General features: G+C 40.1%; 1 protein-coding gene across 6 annotated transcripts in view; it reads left to right on the forward strand.

The window, feature by feature from the left end:
• Positions 1-14972, forward strand: part of si:dkey-237h12.3 (teneurin-3) — a 159170-nt gene that overhangs the window by 34392 nt on the left and 109806 nt on the right. Inside the window, exon 1 of one of the 6 annotated variants that reach the window (XM_036001028.1) lies at positions 12537-12975. The exons of the other annotated variants lie outside the window; for them this stretch is intronic. The gene's annotated coding sequence lies outside the window, so the exon portion shown is untranslated. Of the gene's footprint in view, positions 1-12536; positions 12976-14972 lie in introns of those variants that run through there. 6 annotated transcript variants of the gene reach the window in all.

The raw sequence follows: 14972 nt of genomic DNA on the forward strand, positions 1-14972 counted from the left end.
TGACATCATGTCCTACCTGATTGTTGTCGAAGATGAGCTGCCATTGTGTTTTCAGTCTGGAAGATGTTCAGACGTTTCGGGTTGACTCTGCTTTTCTCAACTTTAAAGTTTGAAGTTCATTGTTCCCAAGGGTAAATTTGTGACACAGTAAAACACAGACTTGAACATAATAACAAAACATTAAATGAACACCCCCCCTGCAAACATCACCAATATTGTATAAAATAACGATCTTGAAAAGATGATTTCTTTTTCATTAAAAATGACTTGAACGACAGTAGTCTTTAACAAACTCTATGAGTCTCCATCCAGAGAAAGCTGGACTCTCCAAAGATGTAACTGATGCCTCTCTCATCTCTTTGGTATAATTTAGTATAAAGTGATCTGACAGGCCAGCTGGGCAAACATGAGCTTGCTGCCTCCAGTATGCTTATGTCATCTTACATGATTTCTGGGTGATGAATCTCACATTTGCTGCCATTTTGAGCTGCCAATGTACTAAGTTGCCCAGTGGAGATGTATGACAAGTTAAAAAAGTGATCTTAGAATAAGAAACAATAATACAAATGAAAAGCAACTTGAAATATGGGTGATTGCTACCGTTGGTTTGAGATATTGTTTACTCAAAATTAAGGCTGTCAGCATTAACGCGTTAATCGCGATGAGATTAAGGGCAGAGCATAACGCGTACATTTTTTTTAATCGCATGCCGCCATTTATTAATTTATTTTACACTTCACTCGGCTTCGCGTCGTGCCTAACAGGCTATTATTTTGACCCTTTGCCGCACCTTTACTTATCATCAAGCTGCCATACTTCCTCGTAACACATCCTGCTGCTGCAGGCTGCAGGCATGATGGAGAAAGACAGCAGCAACACAATTCTGAATGGCGCTTTTTATTTTCCAGAACTCCCGGACGGCTCATTAGACAAGTCGAAAGCCACATGCAAATTGTGTAAAGCTGAATTAAAATATCACCGAAGCACGTCAAGCTTGAGCTACCACCTACGAGCTAATTAACGTGACTCAGGTTGATGCTAGCGGGCTCAGGCAAAGCACTATTTTGGAGAGTGCTACTCGCCGACCTGTTGATGAAACCAAATTCCAAAAAATTACTACCGCTCTTGCGAAATGGGTGGCAACTATCTGCAGACCTGTCAGCATCGTAGAAGACTCGGGTCTTAAAGACGTACTACGGTTGGCATGTTCTGACCCGTCTTATACATTGCCGTCGAGGGGGACAGTAGTTTCACACACACACACACACACAGCCTGTACGACACGGAGAAAGCAGCCACACTGGAAAGTGCTGCAAACGCTGTCTCATTAACCGGTGATCACTGGACGTCAGTGAGTAATCAAAATTATTTAGAAGTTACTGCACACTATATTGACTCTGGTAAGGATAGGGATTTTTAGTTTTTTAGGTAGGCACTTGGAGGAATTGTGCAATAATGACAGATTCACACATTTTTCTTTTGTTTACAGTAAATAAATAATAAACAAATACAAATCTTAAAGTCAAGTTCATAAAGTCACTTTCCTCGCATTCATTTGATTCCCAGTCAAGATACACTGGTAAGAATTGCTTTCCATTGTTAATATGTACTTAAAAACAGTTCTGAAATGTAAAATAATAATAATAATAATAATAATAATAAAATAGAATTTTAATCGTGATAAAACATGCGATTAATTGCAATTAACTATAGAAATTCAGTGATTAATCACGATTTTTAAAAAAAAATTATCATTTGACAGCCCTACTCAAAATGCTTAATCAGGTGGAATCACGTTGAAATAAAGTCACTTTGCATTGGTGTATTTCTTCTGCTTGGTTTTGAGTATAGTAAAACCGTGACTAAAAGCATGTTGACACAAGTTGTCAAAAAAGACATATTGACGCTGTATTGAGTTGTTTATGTGAAATCGCTCACTGATTCCCCACCGATAATTGCTAAAACAGCAAGTCTCAGTCTTTCAAACATTACTGCTGTGCCTTTAGGTCTGGTGTATTTAATACATCGTTGAAGAAACCCAAACGTGGTGTCAAGATGACACACACAGTACTCCAGTAATTGGATGCCCACCCTCTCTCCCCCCCTGTCTGCTCCTCGCTATTGTTGAGAGAAAAATGTGTTGGCTCTAATTTAAACTCAGCCTCTGACGCTCTTCACTGCACTTACCAAACACACTGAATTACATTGACATTTTTCACTATAATGGTGTTACTGTGAAATCCCTTTTTCTATTAGCCTTTTTGTAAAGATGTAGCAGTAAGGGGTAATTGCAAATGAATTATAAGATGGTGATGATTAAAGTCATTTTTGGCATAGGGTTTGCAAAACTATTCTTTTACTTAACTAGTTTTCCAGGACGAAAAAGATTACTAGCCGACCCTAATCAGAGCTCACCGCCGCCTCAACAATTCATCAAATGTCTCCAATCATAAAGATAGACTTTAATAGTCCAAAACCACCTGTTTACTGCCAACCCCCCTGACCCCTTTATGGTATTTTTGTTTTGTTTTCCTAGTCAGGCTGCCTTTCACTGAAGCTGCTTGTTTTCAAACCACTTGAAGACTCACTGAGGGACAGTCCAGCTTCTAGAGGAATTTCTTGGCATTTGCTCTTGAAAGAAGTATGAGGATGACATTTGGGACTTCATTAAAACAGCTTGAGAGAATTTTTCTTCTACCCTCTGCTTCATGACACAATATATTTACCATGGCAAAAGAATATTACTCACAAATAATCCACCGCTACAGTCTGCCTCATGCAGAAGCCATTTTGCATCATAAAGTGGTGACTATGTGACTGATGACTCGCTCTGTAATATATTTAATCATCCTGCCATTCTGTCTGAGTTCATCACGTTTCCATAGAACAAAACATTCTATCTATAAATATAAAACATCATGTACACCAATTCAAACGAGATAACTTCTTTAATATGTATACACCGGTTTGTTTTGGGCAGTCAGTCAGTTCTTCAAGTGATGCAGGATCCACTGAAGGTGTAACACTTTTTTCTCGCTGTAAGATAAAAATTATTTTTTGTTCACAATGAGTTTAAAGTAAGGTGGCTCTTTCTACATTTCCTGATGACAGGCTTTGTGCCTAGTTTCCCCCATCCTTATAGTCTCAAGGGTAGCTAAGAACTAAATGAAAAGTCCAATATTAGCTAGAAAATTGAACATTATGTTAATAAGTCCTGGGCGACAACTTCAGTTGCCCGGGCGTAGAGCTCTTCGGTTATCGAGTAGCAGTAGTTTTACTCTCCATTATACTTCATGAACAACAATCATTTCACCACTGGCTTCCTACTAGGATGGGCCATATTCTCTCCATCATTTAGTTTGTAGATGTTGGTGTTATATGCGCCAGGTGCTGGCTGACAACTAAATGAATAATGTGTCTGGTAGAGAGGGGAAACTCAGTCAGGGGAAGCCCATTCTCTGGACTCTCCATTAATATCATAGTCCACTCTTTCAGGGGATACTGCTGACATTTTGCTCTCTGTGTAATAGAGACCTAACCTTTAAGCACTGTAAGGAAGAAGTCATTTTTCATAATCTGCTGTCCATTTTGGAGAATTCCCCAAATACTGCCTTTTATGCATCTGTCCTCATTTCCCTCCTATTGTTTTATATTTTTATTTCCTTTTAGGAGTGTGCATCAGTCATTTGTTTTCAGGGCTACAAATGTATAAAATGAAATTCCCTCAACTGAAACTGCAACTCTATCACACTTTCCGAAATATACAATACCTATTGCTGAATTTTGTGTAATTCATGACAGATTTGCAGTGCAAGCCAGGCCATAGTTGATGACTTGGATGGATGATCAGAGTGCACAATTTGTTGTGTCCAAGTCTGCCTTAATTCCTCAAATCCAGAGTCAACTGTTAAGCCACCATAAGAAAAACTAGCAGATCCCTTGTGCCCTTCTTGAAGCCGAGCAGGCTGAAGGAAAGTCATTGTTTCAGCAGCCGGTAATGATGATTAGCCACAATCTGGGGGATCGACTGCACATCGGTCAAATGCGTCGACATCCTCAAAGGAAGAGATGGCACACTGTCCCAGCCATGCATACTGAGCAGATTGATTGTGTTTCCAGCAGAGGTTTAGAGGAAATCTTTGATGTGTGCATGGTAATAATGCGGGCATTGCCATGAAATTCAAAGCAATTGCCTCTTGAGTTCAAGAGCTGCAGCTTTTTAACATATTCTGATAAAGATCTTAACATAAAGGATAATTTAGCTTTGTGATACAATGCAAGCATATAAATAAACATACTGATAGTGTACCATTTCATATCTGATGACTAGCCTATCGCTGCATCACATTACTCCTTTATAACTCCTTAGTCCATTTCACAATCCAAGATGAGTGCACTTTCATTAGGGCTCTGATATAACCAAGACATGATGATAATGAGACCTCCTTGTCTGTGTTGTGAAGGTTCAGCCTGTGTCCCTTGCCCTTGAACATAAAGCAAAAAATAGATGGCACTATAAGCAGGCACAGAGACAGTCACTGTCTTAAAGTGATTAAAAAAAAATTAAGAATGTTATGGTTTTACACATTAGTATAATGTCAGTATTAGATACTTGGAAGCTGCTGATGGGGACATTTTGTCAGAGCATTTATTACAGTGGTTACATGTGATCAGGATGTGGTAATTGGATAGCTCATTTATTTCACTTAGGTCTAGCTGGAGGTCTCCACGCTGAAATTAGTTTTGCACGAAAACCTTTGACATAATTGATGATTCGCACAAAGGTTTCAGGTTTTGCTGTGTATATTAGGGTCAGCACACACATACACTGTTACACAGCAAAAAGAAATGCATCTAGGTAACAGTGCATGCTTTTTTTTTTATAATTAAAGCCAATACCAAAAGATTTAGTGAAAGAAGCACCCAGGCGTTGTGCTTAGAAATATTCGACTCATTTGCTCTGACTTTACTGGAAATAGCCTTTATTATAGAAACAATGATAGAATCCAGTAAATCAGGGAAAAGTATAGGGTGTAGTGTTGCCATCAATAATAGATTGGAAACAAGTCGGCACTGATGGAACCTGAGGCCTTTCTTTTGTGGAGGTCTTAGTGCCGTAGCGGTGCATGTGAATAATGCATGGTCCCAGATAGACTCCAGCTCCCTTTCTAGCTCCTTCACTCTGGCTGCCTGGCTTGCAGGCTGGGGCACCACTTTTCCCCATCAGTGATTGGCTGTGCCTTGAGGGCAGTGGAGGAGATGGGAAATCACCTGCCCCATTTAGCCATGCTGTGCTAGCTGCCTCGGCGCCCCACTGTTCCGACCTTTGTGTCTGCTGCTGGCACTCAACATTAGGACCTCTGGGTAACTTTAGTCGGGAATGCTGTGGCACAGAGCTGTCATTTGGATACTTATTATCGCCCCGGACTTTTTGAAAGGTAAATCTGATGCACAGCTGCACTCCCAAGGTTCTCTTTCTATTCTTTACCCCCTCCCCGATAAAGAAGGCATTGTGATTGGCAGTGATGCAGTGTCGAATTTGTGCCACTATCACGGTTGTTGCTTCTACTTCTTCTTCGTTGTTCCACATCCCGATCCCCCCTCTGCCTACCCACCCACCATCCCCTTTTTCACTGTGTTTTAAATGTTGCTAGTGTTCTTTCACACACTGACGTATGGTGCTGGTGTGGGAAGCACCCGCTGCATTTTCAATGATCCAGCCTTGAGAACCGAGGGGGCTCTCAGCGTCCTCTCACCCAGGGGTCTCGGTGGGGAGTCCGCTGAAGCTGGGCACCCAATCCAGCCCCCCATGGAGTGAGAGCCTGGCTGCGGCAACACATAATCCATATTCTAAAGGCCAGCTGGACTGAGACCAAGAAGCACAAGGAGAGCAAAGAGACCTACCACCCCCGCCCACATCAGCAACTTAGTACCTCAGACAGCTTTGGCATGTCAAAATTGAAACTGGGTTGAATAGCCGTCATTTAGCAACAGCTCTTTAGTGGAAATACGAGTCCATTTTCCCCCTTTCGCCAGAGAATTAAGCATATTATGTGAAAAAGATCCTGGCCCGTTTCCCATATTGTTTACTCGGGTGAAAATAACTGCACCATCTTTGCCAGTGTGGATACCATTGTGTTCCTTCCTTCTCCCGCCCTCTTTGTTTGCACATAGTGCTATAGCGTAAATGAGCTATACTTGGCTGTAGGTTGTTCAGTATCCAGGCGGGCTTTTGGGGTAATCCTGCTTTGACAGCAGATGGATAAAGTTAGACGGGTGACTGTCAAAAGGCAGGAATTTCAACAGATTCATATGTATTCCCTGAACAGACCAAACCCAAGCCCACTACCTCTTCGGTTACTCTCCCAACCCAAATTACTGTGTTTCTAACCAAGCCTTCTGTACACATTCATACTGTACTCTATATTCCCATGGGGCCCTGTTGTCTATTACAAACAATATGGTAAAACATGCACAATTTTTTTTTCATTGTATTGTATTTTGGCTCTGTTTTAGCTTATTATTAAAACACAGTGTCCAAATCTGATACATGGATATTTGTCTAGGATATTTGTAATAAGGCATTAACTTACCCACGTGACTGTGTCGAGTTTTAATTCCACCACCTTACTAAGGCACACCCTGTGGGAATTATAATGAGGCCGTTTGTTATTCCCAAAAGAATAAAAATCGACATCATCTCCAAGGTGTTCTGAAATGACTAATGTAGAAATGCTTCCATCTTAAAATAGCCTGTCCTATACCAGGTCTCGAATACCGTTTCTTCAGGATGGATGATGAATATAATAATTTGGGCCACTCAATATGAATTTCACTCAAGCCGTACGGAACTGGGACACTCCTGGATTACAAGGGCCGCAGTCCAAACTCGTAACATATTTCCACACTTGAGCCTACAGGCGTGACCAAGCTCTTTGAGCCAATGTGTGTATGCACTGGGGAAATGTCAAAGAAGCACTCCCTTGTTCTCAACCCCAGAGGCATCACTTTTGATGTCCACCTTCAAAGGAGTCTTATCAGTCTTGCTGTTTTAGTTGTTGGTCATTAATGAAAGCTGAGCCCACATGTTAATTTATTTAAAAAAAAGTAAATGCCCAGTTGATTTTGCAATAAGATATGACCCACTAGAACACCATTTGACTCAAAAGACTTCTCTATGAGAAACTATTTTTTCATGTGCATTTTAAGATTACATTAGTATCACACAAGTAGACACACATTGCACATAGACATATACGTGTTTAAAAATACTGATACTTTAATAAATAGAAAGAAAATATGAAATGTCTGCCTCAAATTTTATTAGCAGAGTGGGCTCAAAGTCCAATATAATTTACAATAGAAGATTTCAACCAACTCACTATCCATGACCAACTGAAGTTAAAACTCTATATTGGTGACGATGCTCGAAACCTGATGACTGATGTCATGCTCCTGTAGTTACTATTGCCATTACTTTCAGACAGAACGTTATTCATGATAATTTTCCCTTCGCATTTTAAATAATGTGATTCAGACATAAATGTTGTAATGGCAATATATGGGCAATATACAGTATATATTATAGACTCACAAATTGCCTCTGTCCCTAGATGGCACATGTCATTTGGTCATTCTACTGAAAGAGCAGAGATTATGTCTTCCCACTAGTAGATCTGTTGACATTATCAGCCTTGACAACAATTAATTTATCCAGAATAAATAAATGGATGGTAAACTGTCACTGAGTGATGAAGTTCCACCATTGGGCGGAGTGAGTGTGATGACATTAGTGTTGGTGTTTCCCCATTGGCTGTTGTCCTTTCAAAATGTATTGACGTGACACAGGCTTTAACCTCCACTGTTGCCCATCAACCAGCTGATTAACTTCCTCAACAAACGGTTGTTGTTGCTGCTGCTGCCAACACCACCACCCCTGTTTCAACTATTTTAATGCACAGGCTTAGCAGCACGGGCAGAGTAGGCTACATGCAAATGAAAGACACAATGAAGTGTGTGTGTGTGTGTGTGTGTGTGTGTGTGTGTGTGTGTGTGCGTGCGCCTGCTTGTCTTTTTCACTCTCTCTTGATGTGTGAAAGAAATCGGCTTATGTAATAAAAAAAATAACAAAAAATCCCAAACAGCAGTGACACGAGGCAATTTCTTAATAAATATTGTGGATGGGCAGGTTCTGATATTTCATCATATAAAAATTGGGGGGATTAAATCTACAGGAGAACAGCAGGGAGAGGGGCACAAAAACTAAAAGGGTTGGCAAGCAGGGGATGCATATTTGATCATTAATCAGAATCAGATAATGTATATCATAATATGTTGTCTATGTTGTTTATAAGAAATAATCACTGTGCTTTATAAATAAAGTTTACTTACTTACCTTTCTTGCAAGGTTCGCTTGTGGCTTGCAGAAAAGAATAGACGAGATGCCGAAACAATCGCTCCAGATCACATCCTGTGGCACAGCGTATGCTGTATGAACAGCCCAATTGCTTAGCATGGGTGTCAAAAGGAAGTGTGCAGCGCTTTAGCGGCTACTGTAAACGCATTGAAAGATAAACTACTTAAATAACAAAAAAGAGTAAAATTATGAAAAAAAAGAGAAATCATTTTTAAAATAAAACCATCTGAAAGTAGCAAACAAACAATACCAGTGGGACTCACTTTGAGTTTCCGGCAGATATATTAACATTGGTTAATCGCCTCCTCTTGTGAGGTGGTAGTAAATGTGTATAGGTTTCATGAATGAATCCTGCAGCTCCTCAAAACCAACATTTGAGGCTGTGGTTCATTATTGTCATAGGTTGAAACCTTGGTCTGGTCTGACATTACATTGTGTAAGAATTTCTCCCATCTAGCAGTAAAATTGTATATGACAACCAACTGAATATTACTTTCTAACCCCTCCCATTGCGAGCGCGTTATAACTCCTACAGTGGCCGTATTATTCCAAGAAGTACGACTTTGTCCGTGAGTGTTCCTTCCAGTGTAATAATAGTTTTACGTTATTTTGGTACCATTTTTTTTGCTAACATCAGCTATCAGGTTCCCAAACATATGCAAGCTAATGTTAGTAAAGTATCAGTGCTATCGTTATTCTGTATATTGTATGAGATTAATAGTGTAAGGCAATGTTTACAGCGTAGGAGAGAAGCAACAGAGGTTTGTGTTTTTGATAGATTTCTCTGAGCAGTATGAACAATGTCAATGAAACCGAAATTAGCTCTTAGTATCTCCATCGTTTACATGCAGCTGTTCTAGCTGGAGCTAGTCTGCGTTACAAATGCACATGACGTGAGTTGTCTGCCAGGGAAATCACGACACATATGATTACGTTTATGTTACAAGGTAGAGAATCCTTTTTCATCATTGACACGAGGAAAAGTATGCTAGACATCGTTCTAGTGTTATGCACAACCATGTTATAGTTGGCCAAGCAACTATAAAACTTTGAATTTACACAAACAGGCAGAATTACCTTTTGAGAAGAAAGCAGGCAACTTCGGCGTCCCTTTTAAAATCCTTGCTCTTTATGAGCTCTTTCCATCTCCAATATTAACTTTAGGCTTTTTGCTTTGCCTGTCGTCGTTTTAATTCTCTTTTTAACTTCCTTGGTGACTCTGTTACATGTCCTCGAGAATAGGCATGAATCTCCATCTTCAACCGGCTTTCAAATCTGCCGGCAGTCGCTGAGTAATCTTCTCCCCCTCCCTGGCATTCGTCACAGTGCTACTGAGTGAAAAAGCGCGAAACGCGGAGGTATGTCCCTCTTTGGCTAATGTATTTTGAAGATGGACATGGTAGAATACATACGAGTGACTCGCTCGTATGTATTCTGAATGATTCTGAATGGCAGATTCTACGCTTACGAGAATACTTTGATTAGTTGGTGGAAGTAATTACACATGAATGAGCACATATTTGTGAAAGAAAAAAGTTTTTTTTGCTAAGAATCAACTAAAAAAATTACACAATGGAGCTTTAAACAATTACACTTCACAACAATAACTTGAAAATAGCATAATTACATTGAAAAACAGTCCTTAATTATCTGCCTCAAACTTATCTTTACCATGTCATGTGATATGCTACTTCAGTAGGCTACATCAACTACAGATGTACATTTCATATATATATATATATATATATATATATATATATATATATATATATTTTATTACACAGACACGTCTCTGCTGATTGGGTATCACCTGTGACCTGAGCAAAGAAACTAGAGACACAGGAGAATCTCAAACATAGACTTAATATTTACAGTCTATGATCTCAAAGCAGTTGCACACCGTTTCACAACGGTGCACACTGTTCTGAGATTGAACGTGCCCCGGCTCTCTCTCTCTCTCTCTCTCTCTCTCTCTCTTTCTCTCTCTCTCCATCTCTCTCCATCTCTCTCAGTGAGGTCGAAAATCAAGCTGTTCCAATTAGCGCTCCCCCTAGAGGCCTGGAGAACCTCTGTTGTGTAATCTGGATGCAGCGTTTTTTTTGTTGCATTTGTTTTCGGGGATTGTGTGCTTTTCTTTTTGCATCGTTTGTGTATTTGCAGCGCGTTTGTGTATTTGGTTGTGTTGTGTGTATTTGCAGCGCGTTTGCTAAATGCTGCACGTGTTGTCAAATTAATGAAGATGTTTTCTTAATTTGCTTGTGTTTTGTCTATTTGCGTGTGTTTCATTAAGTTGCAATTAGGGCTGTCCCAAACGATTATTTTTTAAACGATTAATCTAGCGATTATTTTTTCGATTAGTCGACTAATCTAACGATTAATTTTTCAATTAATCTAACGATTAATTTTTCAATTAGCCATTATTTTCCCATTGCTCAATTATTAACAATTTACACAAAACAAATTTCAATACGGTTCAAATCTCTATTTATTAAAATTGTTTAACACTGCCCTGTTCAAGTAAAATGAATTTGTAGTGCAACCTGAAGCCAGATGTAGGCTATCAATTCAACTACAAAATAAAGTCACTTTCAGGAGGAATACAAAAATAAAAACTTAAAGTAAACAGAGCAAGTGCAAAAAGAATAGCCTGTATTTGCTTTTTTTTAACAGTAGGTAAAATAATGAATAAGCTCTTGTTTAACATCCAAGCTCTTCTCCCTTTAATTTAACTTTAATTATTTGTATCTAAAGGCTGGTTAGGCACTGCAGGGAGGAGAAGTTGGACAGTTTTTTTGTCTCGTTCCAGTGATTGGCACATCTGGGTGATGGCGTTGGATATGCGGTAGCATGTTAGATGTATTTCCACTCACATACCCAACAACTGCTGAATAACGCCGACACACAGTCCTCGTATTATCCACCACTCTCTCACCTGTAGCCTACTACTGTGACCCGAAGACCGAAGTTTTCGAGGCGGGGATGGCACCAGGCGGGAGGGCATGAGACGGGAGGCTCCAGGATGCAGCCATACAGTCTCGAAGTTTTCCCAAACTTGCCGGCGGGTCCTCTGTGGGTCGTCACCACTCGCCATACTCGTGCTGCTATCTCTGACTCACTCACTGGACCATCGACCTGACAAAAAACTGCATTTGGGCGGAGGAGCTTGGCCCATGAGCTCGGCTAGCTTCAGAGCTAAGGCGGGGCTACAGATTAGGTGTCCCGCGTATCTAACAGTAGTTCTGCATTACATTAGTTCCGCATTACATTAATTAATTTGCACGCAAGTTTTATTTATTTATTTTATTTAGTGACGTGTCGACGCAAATTATTTGTGCCGACGCATTTACGTAATCGATGACGTCGACAATTCGTCCCAGCCCTAGTTGCAATGCATTTGCCCCTGTCGGCCATGATTAGGTGCCGCAGTTTGTGAAAGTGTGTCTTATAAAGTCAATCAAATATTTTGCCTTCTTTTTAAAATGCTGTCAAAAGTAAACAAACAATGCTGACAATCTAGTCAACAAGACAAAATCAAAACAAGGGTTAGCCGGGTAGCTTCAATTCTCATCCTCGCTTTGACAGGCACAGTATAAACGTGTGGCATAAATTAATTATTTTTAGTGTTCTCACTGTTGTGATGTATGAACTCATCTGTGATCAAATAACCAGAGGCTACTGTTTCTATATTGCTTTTGTCTGCAGCATTATGTATCACATATACTAACTCTACTGTATATTCTAATGAGCTTAAGATGTTATAAAATATTGAAATAATAGTACAAAAGATATGCATGTATGTGAGCAAAACAAAGATAAATAACAGATTGCATTTCAATGTGATTAATCAAATGATTTCAAACTGAAATGACGCATTTAAAAGTGTTACTTTAAAGTCTGCATACAGTAACTCAGTGACACTCTCCCTTATGATTTCACATCAAGGTTTTATGTCAAAGTATAACATCTAGCTCAGTAATGTTTTTGGATACCATTCCAGATTTTTTTGTGTTTTAAGGCTGGCAGCCTACCTCTCCCTCCCTCCCTCCCTCCCTCCCTCCCTCTTCTTCTCTTCTCCCGCTACTTCTTTTGGGGGCTAAACACACACACGCAAAGCTACTCAGCCTATCATCTGTGACCGCCGCTACAGCCAGACAGCGTAACACGATCCATGATAGAGTGGTGCAAATCGCCCGGTGCTCTTGTCTACCATCTCGCATAAGGAGGGGGAGAAGCCCACGATATAGGTTGAGCAAAAAAAAAAAAAAAAAAAGGAAAGAAGAAAGAGAAGCAGGAGGTGAAGAGCTGCTGGAGAGTGCGGCAGGCAGCGGCGGCTGGCAACTAGAACGATGCTGGTGTGACTTTCCGGTCCACTAGGTTTTAACCCTTTTGCCATCGCTCGAGTGCCATCCATGTGTCAGTGCGTTAGTGCTCTTGTGCACTATGTGGCTCATGCAGGAACCGTAAGAAAAGGAGGAGATCCGAAAGCAGCATCGCAGCTTGAGAAGGGGACCTTAAAACAGTAAAGCCTCAGTGGAGGATTGCTACAGGCATAATTTAAGGTAACGCTCCAACTTCTTTGTAATCCTTTAGTAATGAGCGTAAGAAATTAACCTAAATTCTAATTTTTCTAAGAGTTTCTGTTCTGTACAGTATTCTATTAGTGTTTTTTTTTTTGCTGGGCATCTGTGCTGGCAAATCTGGAGTTGAACATGAATTGCATCCATCAACAACTTGGATGTGGCAAAATAATGTTTAATGCATTACAAGGGCTGTGTACCGGCAGCTCCTCTGTTCGCCTGGGCCTTATTGTTACTGCAGAAAGCTACAGTCTATTGTATTTCTTTCAATCCCCTTGTGGATCTTCTGTTCCTTATTATGGGGGCGGTGTGTGTTGTGTTTAAAATGGTACTGTAGCCTTACACGTGTAAATTGATAATACAGTGTCTTGCACTTGCTCAAAAAACAATGTCCACAGGCTTGGACTTCAGCAGGATCAAGTTGCTTTACGGTCACCTAGAAACAGTTTTACTGAGGGGTTTTGTGGTGAGTTTCATTGCTATTTTACATAAACACACAAGGTATAATGATTATAGTTTCACTTGCATCATCAAAAGCACTGCTTGATTATGTGGAACAAATGGAAAAGAGGGATTTTAATATTGTATGAAATACAATATTAGAGTATATTGCCGTAAGCTCTCTAAACCGCATCAGAGCGATACGACATTATACTTGGATTTCTTGGCACATGCTCCACAAGAAACTGCTGTTGTTTTTTTGGAATCCTCACACGTTCAATATTTAACATGACATCCATGAAGTATTATGGGTAATGTATGCTAACAGGGTACCCTAGGTGTTGCTCTTGGATGTTGACTTGCATTTGATTAATCATTTTGGGTTGACGTCATGGCCTCGGAGACAGAGATGGATTGAAGTGCTTAGCAGACCAATAGCTACAAAGACGAAGAGTAATTGGTGTGTGGCGAGTGGTGGCCAATGTAAGCAGAGCAGCTGCATCAACAGAGGAATAAGTCGGAGTGCTGCAAAGGGTCATCCAGTGGCAGTCCCACATACATTTACCGATGACAGGTAAATACGAGCAGGTAAATGCAATGAGCCTTTCCTCTGCGGGCATTGCATCTTATGAGGCATCACAATGAATTATTCTGCAGGCCATAAGGTGAGTGTGAAGCAAGGCAGGTGTATATTTAGCTACCTGAATGAGTGGGAAATGATTAATTACATTGCACATTTATTAGTTCATTTTAACACACATCAGTTGTGTAATTTTAAAGCTGTAGTCTAGTGGTGGTATTTTGCTTTAGCTGGGTTTTGCCCATGTTTTCCTGTGCAGTGGTGTGTAGGGGTAATTGAGGGGGTGGACAAGCTGCTGAAGAGGTTGGTATATTGTGATCCAGCCATCGTTATATATCAGTGGTAATTACATTGAAAAAGTGGGTTTGTGTCCCTGGAGAATGATGTGAATGTACCTCCATACATGCTGAGTTCTATATGCTAGAGGAGAGGTAAAGTTTTCATGGTGACATTCAGCACACGTGCAGTCAGAATAATAGCTTCAATATCATAACATCATTATGAGATGATGGACTATCAATGATTTGCACAGGCTTGTTTTTGTTTCACGGATCTCTCAATGGACTTAAGCTGCTCGGCATTCACATTAACAGTGAGGTCTAGCAATTTTTGTTTTAATTTTCTTATCTCATGTTTCACCAGACAGCTCTGCCAGTCTTATTGTCCTCTTACTGGCAAACACATCACAGGACTTCAGGGCCAGCAAGAGCCTTAGCCAAAAAAGGCTTTATGATGTGGTTTCTGCATGAACTGTTCCATAATTTATGTAATGAAAGGATGAGCTGTTGTTTAATTTATGTAATGTCTGAACGAGACCTATCTGTATCTGTTTATTGGGCAGTGCTGGATCTCTAAAATGATGTTCTCTTTAACTCATATCCGGTTATGAACCACATCAGTCTCAAAACTGAACATCAGCAAAAATGTCACAAAATATATGTTGGTGTTTTTTAATCGC

Source organism: Sander lucioperca, chromosome 1, assembly GCF_008315115.2.
Source record: "Sander lucioperca isolate FBNREF2018 chromosome 1, SLUC_FBN_1.2, whole genome shotgun sequence".
Taxonomy (NCBI): domain Eukaryota; kingdom Metazoa; phylum Chordata; class Actinopteri; order Perciformes; family Percidae; genus Sander; species Sander lucioperca.